General features: G+C 48.9%; 1 protein-coding gene across 2 annotated transcripts in view; it reads right to left on the bottom strand.

Moving 5' to 3' along the window:
- MCU (mitochondrial calcium uniporter) overlaps positions 1-10,000 on the bottom strand; it is a 928,441-nt gene that overhangs the window by 830,982 nt on the left and 87,459 nt on the right. Inside the window, exon 1 of one of the 2 annotated variants that reach the window (XM_076185743.1) lies at positions 7,390-7,467. The exons of the other annotated variant lie outside the window; for it this stretch is intronic. The gene's annotated coding sequence lies outside the window, so the exon portion shown is untranslated. Of the gene's footprint in view, positions 1-7,389; positions 7,468-10,000 lie in introns of those variants that run through there. 2 annotated transcript variants of the gene reach the window in all.

The raw sequence follows: 10,000 nt of genomic DNA, 5'->3' as shown, positions 1-10,000 counted from the left end.
AGGAGGAGGAGGAGGAGGTAAAGGAGAACGGGGGGAGGGGGAGGGGGAGAACTCGAAGCCCCTAGCAAGAACTGGATGGGCTGCGTCGCACTGGACCAGGGCAGGACCCTCTCCTCCTTCGGCGGCGATGGTCGTCGGGGGAAGGGTTCCTCTCCTGAAGGGGAAGACTCCTGCAAGGTCGGGTGCGGTGCGAGAACTTGCGGCTGCGGCGGCGGCGGCGGCGGCAGCCGGGCATGGAAGGCTTCTTCTCTTCCGGGGGGAGGAAGGGGGGGAGAGGGGGGCGGCGCCAGGGGGGGTCTCTCCTCCGTCAGAGGAAGTTACTACACTTCATCTGAGAAGAAATTCAAGAACAAATCCACAAACAATGAAAAAAAAATTACATTTCTGATTTCCTTCTATCTTTAATTACTTCCTCCCCTTCCCAACTATTTCCTTCTTTCATTCGTCCGTTCTTAGTTTCATTTCATCTTTCTTTGATAATTTCCTATCCTTACTAATTCCTTCTTTCTTTTCTTTCCTTCCTTCTTGCCTTCACTCCCATTCCCAATTCTATCTCTCCTCCCTTCCCTCATTTCCTTCCTTCCTCCCTTCCTCTTTCGGAGTACTGCATGAACAAGTTTCTGCAGCCAATACTTTGGGAAAATGGAGACGCTTTATTGACACCCCTAAGGACCAGAGTCACACAGCGTTCTCCTCGACCACCAGTAAGACTATCTTTTAGGCGAAATATCGTCCCCAAGGGTAGAGCCGCTGGTTATTCTAAAAATATACCTTCCCCACTTCCAGAAGTGATGCCAAGTCCCAATGTGAAGTGCCATACAACACATAACGGCAAACTAATATATATATATATATATATATATATATATATATATATATATATTGTTGTGACTTCCTGTGACAGCAAACTATATAATATATATATATATATACATACACACATATATATATATATATATAATATATATATATATGTATATATATTGCTGTGACTTCCTGGTTCTTAATACGTAACGCAGTCTTGCCTGCATAGCACCAATCTAGAGCCTCGGAGTTAACACGGCCCGCCTGGGTGTTGCCCATCACCCCTTTAAAGTGCCAAACGGGCCTCTACCAAAATGCAAGGCGAATGTTAAAGGGGGGGGGGCAAGGGGGCATGGGGGGCACAATGGCCAAGGAGGAGAGAAGGAGAGGAAAGGGACGGGAAGGAAAGAAAAGGGAGGGTAAGGGATGGGGAGACGACGGAGAGGGATGGGAAGGGAAGGGAAGGGATGAGATGGAGAGAGATGGAGGGATAGGAAAGGGTGGGAAAGGATGGGAATGAGAAGGATGAGAAGGGAAAGGGTGGGAAGGAATGGGAACGGAAGAAAAAAGAAGAGAAGGGAAAGAAAATTAAAATGATGAGAAATAAAGGGAAGGGAAGAAAAGGTAAAGTTAAGGGATGAAAAGGTAAGATAAGGTATAGGGAGAGAAAGGAGAAATGGATAATAAAAGAAAGGGAAGGGAAGAGGGAAGGGAAGAGAAAAGGGAAGAAAAGGCATCGAAGGAAAGGAGAGGAGGAACAGCAAGAAAAAAAAAACGAATGGAAGAGGGGAGGAAGAAAAAAGAGGGAAACAGAAGGGACGGGAAGAGAAGGTAGAGGAAAAGGGGAGGAGAGGAAGGAGGAAGAAATAGGAGAGGCGGAGAAGAAATGGGAACAGGGGGAAGTGGAAGAGGAGGAATAAGGAAGAGGAGGGAAGGGGAGGGAGGACGTGAGGAAGAGTAGTGAAGAGAAGAGAGAGAAAGGGGAGAGAGAAGAGAGGAAAAGAGAAAAAAGAAGAGAAAGGAGGGAGAGGGAAGGGAGTGGAAATGAAGGTTGAGGAGAAGAGGAGCATGAGAGGAAAATTAACGTAGAGGGAATTGAAAGGATATCAAGGAAAGGGAAGACAAGGAAAGGGAAGAGAATAAAAGGACACAGAAGGAAACGGAAGTAACCGGAAGAAAAGGAAAGGGAAGGGAAAGGAAGTGGAAGGAATGAAGGGGGAAGGAAAGGAAAGGGGAGGGGAGCAAAAAGGTGTAAAGGCAAGGGAGTGGAAGAGAGAAGGGGGAAGGGAAGGGAAGGGAAGGGAAGGGAAGGAAAACGAAACAATCAGTGAAGAAAAAAGGAAGAAGAGGAAAAGGAAAGAAAATGAAATGGGAGGGAGGAAAGAGAGAGGAAAGGTAAGCGAAGGGAGGGAAAGTGGAAAAGAAAGGGCAGGGAAGAAAAAGGAAGGGAACAGAGGTGAAATGAAATGGAAGTAAAAGAAAATGAAGGAATGAAACAAATAAAAAATAAAAGGGTAGGAGAAGGATGGGGAAGAGAAGGGAAGGGTAGAAGGAAAAGGGGAAGAAGGGAAGTGCTAGGAAGTGAAAGGACGGGATGGAAATAAAAAGAAAGAGAATGGAAGGAAAGGGAAGGAAGGGAAGAGAAGACACGGCGGATAAGGAAAGAACAGAAGAGAGGGAAGAGACTGGGGGGGGGGGTAGATTGAAAGTGGAAGGGGAAGGGGAGGGAAAGGAGAGGGAAGGGAAAAGGAGGGGGAAGGGAAGGAAAAGAGAAGGGGGAGGGATAGAGAAGGGAAGGAGAAGGGAAGGGAAGAGAAAGGAAGGAAAGGCGATTGGAAGGGGAAGGGAAGGCAAATGGAAGGGAAAGGAAGGGAAGGCGAATGGAACGGAAGAGAATGGAAGGGGAAAGGGAAGGAAAAGGAAAGGAAAAGAGAAGGAAAGGGGAAGGGGAAAGAAAGGTGATGGGAAAAAGGAAAGAAGTGGGAAGGAAAGGAAAAGGGAAGGAAAGGGGAAGGAAAGGGAAGGAAAGGGGAAGGAAAGGGGAAGGGGAAGGAAAGGGGAAGGAAAGGGGAAGGGGAAGGAAAGGGGAAGGGGAAGGAAAGGGGAAGGAAAGGGGAAGGGGAAGGAAAGGGGAAGGAAAGGGGAAGGAAAGGGGAAGGGGAAGGAAAGGGGAAGGAAAGGGGAAGGGGAAGGAAAGGGGATGGCAAGGGAAAGAAAAAGGAAAGAAGTGGGAAGGTAAGAAAGGGAAAGGAAGGGAAGCAAAGAAAAGCGGAAAAGGAGAGCGAGGGAGAGATGAAGGAAACACAACTTGCAGAAGGGAAGGGTAGGAAAGAGTAGGAAAGGTAAACGAAGGGAACTGAGGGAAAGGGAAGGAAGTACGGGACCAAAGGAGGAAGAGGAGGATAGGAACTGCCTAGTGTAAGCCTTATGGTCTCTTGCAGTCTTCTCTATCCTCATGCTCTCAAGGGAAGGGAAGAAAATATGGGATCAGAGGAGGAAGAGAAGAAAACAGAAGAGAAGGAGGGCAGAAACTGCCTAGTGTAGGCCTTATGGCCTTTTGCAGACTCCTCCATTCTTATGTTCTTAGGGGACGGGGAGAAAGTATGGGAACAGAGAGGAAGAGAAGGAACTAGAAGAGACGGAGGATAGGAACTGCCTAGTGTAGGCCTTATGGTCTCTTGCAGTCTCCTCTATTCTCATGTTCTTAGGGGAAGGGAAGAAAGAAGGGAAGAAGTGAAAATTGGCAGATAAAAGATGCGAAGGGAAAAGAAGGTAAGAAAATGAAGGGATGGGAAAGGAAGGAAAGAGAAAGAAAGGAAAGAAGGCAAGAGTGAGGGGAAAGGGGAGAGAGAGGGGAAGGGGAGAGAGGGGGAAGGGGAGAGGTAAGAAAGTGGGGAAGGGAAGACGGGGAGAGAGGGGCATGGGGAGAGAGGGGAAGGGAAGAGGGGGGAAAGGGGAGAGAGGGGAAAGTGGGGAAGGGGAGACGAGGAGAGGGGGAAGTGGGGAAGGGGAGACGGGGAGAGAGGGAGACGGGGAGAGAGGGAGACGGGGAGAGAGGGAAAGGGGAGAGGGGAAGGGGGAGAGAGGGGAAAGGGGAGAGAGGGGGAAAGGGGAGAGCGGGGAAGGGGGAGAGCGGGGAAAGGGGAGAGGGGGAAAGGGGAGAGGGGGAAAGGGGAGAGGGGAAATGGGAGAGAGGGGAAAGGGGAGAGAGGGGAAATGGGAGAGAGGGGAAAGGGGAGAGGGGGAAAGGGGAGAGAGGGGAAAGGGGAGAGAGGGGAAAGGGGAGAGGGGGAAGGGGAGAGGGGGGAAAGGGGAGGGGGAAAGGGGAGGGGGAAAGGGGAGGGGGAAAGGGGAGAGAGGGGGAAGGGGAGAGAGGTGAAAGGGGAGGGAGGGGAAGGGGGAAGGTAAACGAAGGTAAGGGAAGAGAGAAGGGAAGGGAAAGGGTGGAATGGGAGGGAAGGAAAGAGCTAAGGAAGGGAAAGAGAAGGGAGGAGGAAGAGAAGAGAGGGAAAGAGAGGGGAGGGCAAGAAAGAGAAAGAGAAGGGAGGGATAGAAAAAGGGAAGAAAGGGGGAGAGAAAGGAGGGAGAAGAGAAAAGATCGAGAAGGAATGGAGAGGAGGGGGGAGAGGAGAGAAGAGGAGAGAAGAGGAGTAAAGAGAAGGAGAGAGGAGGAGGGGAGAGGAGGAGGGGAGAGGAGGAGGGGAGAGGAGGAGGGGAGAGGAGGAGGGGAGAGGAGGAGGGAAGAGGAGGAGGGGAGAGGAGGAAGGAAGAGGAGGAGGGGAGAGAAGGAGGGAAGAGGAGGGGAGAGGAGGGGAAAGTCTGTGGAAATAAAGGAAAGAAATGAGAAGTGAAGGGAAGGGAAGGGAAGGGAAGAAAAGGGAAGGAAAAGAGATAGGAGAGGAAGAAAAGGGAGGCGACGAGAGGGGAGGAGAGAGGGGAAGAGAAGGGAAAGAAGAAGGAATGGAAAGGGAAGAGAAGAAATGGAAGAAGAAGAGAAGGAATAACAGGAGAGAATATTGGTGAAGGGAAGGAAAGGGAAAAAGGAAAGTGAAGAGAAGAGGGCGAAGGAAAAGGGGAGAGGAATAGAAGGGAAGGAAATAGAAGGGAAGGAAAAAGAGGGGAATGGAGAAATGAAAGTGAAATGAAGGAAGGGTAGAAGGAAGGAAGAAGGCAGGAAGGAGGGAAGGCAGGAAGGAGGGAAGGCAAGAAGGAAGGAAGGCAGGAAGAAAGGCAGGAAGGAGGGAAGGCAGGAAGAAAGGCAAGAAGGAGGGAAGGCAGGAAGAAAGGCAGGAAGAAGTGAAGGCCCGAAGGAAGGAGGGAAGGAATGAAGGAGGGAGAGAAGGCAGGAAGGAGGGAGAGAAGGCAGGAAGAAGGAAAGGCAGGAAGGGGGGAAGGAAGAAAGGAGGGAGAGAAAGCAGGAAGGAAAGCAGTAAGGAGGGAAGGAAGGAGGGAAGGAAGGAGGGAAAGAAGGATGGAAGGAAGGTCCGAAGGAAGGAGGGAGAAGGAAGTAAGGAAGGAAGGCAGGAGGGAAGGCCCGAAGGAAGGAAGGAAGGAAGGAAGGAGGGTGGGAAGGCCCGAAGGAAGGAGGGAAGGAAGGAGCATAATGTCCAATAGTACACTATCTTCCCCCGTGCAAACATCTCCCACCCCGGGCACAGATCCACCGGACTTTATTTCCTTATGCAAGGACCAGCTGAATACACAAAAACACACACGACACTGTCCACAGCTGGACGCAAACAGCTGGTGCTCAGGACAACAAGTTCTCATCATTTTCTCCTCTTTTCTCTTTCTCGACACCATCCCCCGGTACTCGAACCGGTAGTCCCCCGGTTCTCGAACCGGTATTACCACTGGATGTTAGAGGCATCGAGCATCACTGATCTAGCAAAAACTTACTTAAGAGAAAATAAATCTTCCAGTGCGTATACGAAAAGGAAATTTATTTTGAAAAATATATTTCGTCCGTGCAAAGGTATTAAAAAAAATATATATATTATATATATATATATATATATAATATATATATATATATATATATATATATATATATATATATATATATATATATATATATTGAGGCGTGAAGACAGAATGAGTGGTAGAGTGGTGAGTTTAAACGCCAAGAATCCGTTGAAATTTGATTTCTGACGTTTCGTCCAACTAGGACTTCTTCACACTCTGAAGAAGTCCTAGTTGGACGAAACGTCAGAAATAAAACTTCAACGGATTCTTGGCATTTAAACTCACCACCCTACCACTCATATATATATATATATATTGGGTAGAATCCCGACCATCCTATACACACACACACACATACACACACGGCCCCTTCATGTTTCTCAAGAGAACATCGTCTCCACCCCATCCCCCATACCTACACCCATCCATCCCCCGTCCCCTAAAACAACAACTTTCCATCAACTACGATCATAGCGATGACCTGACCTTATCACGCAAAGTGATCTTTCATGGCGGCTCTTGAAAAAAAATAATAAGAAGAAGAAAAAATAATAATAATAATAATGATAATAATAATAATAATAATTTCGTATATCTCTGACGGGACAAAAGTCTTGTAGAAAAAAAGTATACACATCCCATATATTCAGAGTTGTTGTTTTTTTTATTTCTAATTCCCTACGAAGCTCCGGGGGCTTTTGTACGCTTTCCCTCCCACTTGGAGAACGTCGGTAAACACTGAGAACACAAGCAAGACGCTTAATAATGCGCTGCAAGCCGACGCTTTTAATGAAATTTGTATTAGAGAAAATATCCCGCTCACAGATACATTACATATCATACACACACACGTGTATATGTACATGTATATGTATATGTATATATATATATATATATAATGTGTGTGTGTGTGTGTGTGTGTGTGTGTGTGTGTGTGTGTGTGTGTGTGTGTGTGTGTGTGTGTGTGTGTGTGTGTGTGTGTGTGTGTGTGTGTGTGTGTGTGTGTGTAAAATCTTGATCTTCGCCAGGGGGTTCCTATCAACCTTTACGAGAAGTGCCCTTCGCAAGTGCCACTTCAGCACCGCATTTGCAGGTGTTGGAGGAACACCTCTAGACCACAGCCTCCCCTCCCCCACCTTCTCCTCCATCCCCCTTCCCCTTCTTCGTTCGACACACACAAAAATAAAAATTCTTCATCTCTTTGCGTTCAATAAGCTTCCCGGTTCGTGAGTATAGTTCGCTGTTACTCCACACACACACTCCCGAATGATGGGGAGAGAGAGAGGGGGGGAGTGGAGGGGGGGATGAGTGGGGTGGGGAGGAACTTGTTTGTGTATAAACTCGAGTGCCATCTTCGGCAGGCACTGGTGCCGGTTCTCGTAAGATGGTGCCACTGTCGTCATCATATCATCATCATTAATCATCATCACTACAACCGGCACCACCACTATCATCACCACCACCACCACCGTTTTACAACCACGGCTGCACTACGGCACCACAACCGCCACCGCCGCTGCCGCCTTCACACGGGATCTCCTTCTTCAGCGTCGCCGCCCGGAATCCACGGGTGACACTTGGCCTACTGACGGAGGGAGAGCTACCCGACGGAGGACCCACCAGGTCGCCGAAAAGTCGGTGGGGGGGGCGGTAACTCGCGCAGCGACTCCTCTGCACTACACCACAGCCACGCGCACACTGCCGCCCTCAGCCGCCAGCCCAGCCGCCTTCGCCTCCTCCCCCTCCCCCTCCTTCGCCTCCACTTCCTCCTCCTCCTCAGCCTCCACCTCCTCCTCCTCTTCATTCTCCTCCTCTGTAAACTGTTCTTTCCTATCTCTCTTCCTCTCTGTCTTTTTCTTCCTGCTCCTCCTCCTCCATCTCTTCTTATCTCTTTCATCTGTTTCCTCCTCCTCCTCCTTCACCTCCTCTTCCCCATTCCCCTCCTCCTCTACTATATTCTCCGTCTTGTTTCCTATCTCTATGTTCTGTTCTATTCCCCCACCTCCTCCTCCTCCTCGCCCTCTTCCTCCTCCTCCTCCACTCTCTCCTTCCATCCAACTCCCCCTCCCCCGCCACTCCCCCCCTCCCCCCGACTGACTGTCGCATCACAGCCATGCCATCGGTTGTTCCTGTGTTGTAGGCTGGGTGGATGAGTGGATGGAGTAGATGGATGAGTGGATGGAGCGGTGGATAGATGGACACCTCGTTCGTCAGTTGGTAAGCCTGAAGTTCGCCAGGTGGTAGCCCTGTGGCTCGCCAGTTGGTAAGCCTGGAGTTCGCCAGTTGGTAGCCCTGTGGCTCGCCAGTTGGTAAGTCTGGAATTCACCAGTTGGTAAGTCTGGTTCGCCAATTGGTAGCCCTGTGGCTCGCCTGTTGGTAAGCCTGGTTCGCCAGTCGGTAATACCCTGTGGTTTATGTAATACCCTGTGGTTTATCAGTTGGTAAGCCTGGAGTTCGCCAGTTGGTAGCCCTGTGGCTCGTCAGTTGGTAATCCTGGAGTTCACCAGTTGGTAAGTCTAGTTCGCCAATTGGTAGCCCTGTGGCTCGCCAGTTGGTAAGCATGGTTCGCCAGTTGGTAATACCCTGTGGTTTATCAGTTGGTAAGCCTGTGGCTCACCAGTTGATAGTCCTTAACTAGGTGGCTTTGTGTCTTGTTGATAATGAAAAAAGTGGATGGTAATGATTCACTTATCTTTATTGAATAAAATAGCCTGGCGGCAACCATAACAAACACATAAAACGATGCCGCTCACAACCTTTTTAAGTTAAATTGATAAGGATAAATAGTTAGGCAGTTAACTGACGCCAATTCTATGTTAACCATCAGAGTCTGTAAGGAAGTCTTCAAGTTATAAAATTGACTGGAAATGACAATAAGACTTTCGACACGTTGCAACATTTCAGTGACATTTTTTTTTTTGGCCAAAGATAACCTGTTCCACTCAGTAGAACATTAGTCTGTTGTTCAAATGAACAATTTGTTTTCGGGCTGCTTCGGACCTCTCGTCAGGTACCCGCAGCCCCACGATATCCGGTAACGATCCCTGGGTTCTCTCGTACATCTCTCATGATAGAGACGTTGCACAGACTTTCCGCATAGGCACTCGCATGTTATACAATTTTAAGCTTCAAGACTGCGTTCAAAGTATCTGGCCTATGTATACTGCATATCATTCAAAGGAACACATACACACAAATTCACACATACATATTCACCTGTCCTGTATCTAGTCTAATCATGAACATAGACACACACACACACACACACATTCATATGCTCTGTATCTAGTATAACCATGAACTTAGACACACACGCGCACACACACACACACACACACACACACAGAGAGAGAGAGAGAGAGAGAGAGAGAGAGAGAGAGTGAGAGAGATGGAAATTCCTCTCTCACGAATCAGCTGACAAAGCGGAATCAGCTGACGGTCACCGATCAGCTGAAGGGTGGATTGTTTACATCCAATCAGCTGATTGACGGGCGGGCTGTTTACATGATAACGTGACATCTCCCCATAGTCACCAGCATCTCTCCCTTTGCCCTGGCCACTGACGCTGCGCTATTACATTCAGCACAGGTGCCGCAATCGGAAGCGTGCTGATCTCATACTCGCTTTGTTGTGGGTTCGAATCCCGCACTCCTCTCCGATCGCCAGCACAGACTGTTAATTACCACCCCCACCAGCCCCTAAAGAGCCTCATAAGGCAAAGGTGACGGCTTCGGCGGCGGCTAATCAGCGCCTCCTGACGTACGGTCCTCACCTTGCATGACTGACCCAATCTCCACGCCCCACGCACACTTAATCTCCCATCCCCCTCCTCCTTCTCCTCTTACACTCATCATAAAACTTCCCCTTTCCTCTTCAATTCGCTTCTCCCTCACTCTCTATCTCCATCTCCATTCGCTCACCTTTCTCCATCTACTCCATCTCCTCTTCTGTCTCTACATGTTTCTGTCCATTTCTGTCTGTTTCTGTCTATCTGTCTCCTACACAGGCTTTCCCCTTATCTTATCCTTATCTCTTCTCAGTCGAGGTGGGCGTATTTGTAAAGGACTCTATAGTCCATCTTGCAATCCACATTTTTCCGGTGTCTTTTCTTTCGGGTAAAAATCTCCTCCGGGTTGATCCGCGGAGTGGACCAATTGACGGTAACCTTCCGGGCTCTCAATCAACCGGAGAAGACAACTCTCGTCAACTTTTTTTTCCACCGACTGTGAAG

The sequence above is a fragment of the Oratosquilla oratoria genome, chromosome 1 (genome assembly GCF_046742065.1).
Source record: "Oratosquilla oratoria isolate Oo_2021 chromosome 1, ASM4674206v1, whole genome shotgun sequence".
In the NCBI taxonomy this organism is placed as follows: Eukaryota; Metazoa; Arthropoda; class Malacostraca; order Stomatopoda; family Squillidae; genus Oratosquilla; species Oratosquilla oratoria.
This window is presented reverse-complemented; position numbering and strand designations above follow the sequence as displayed.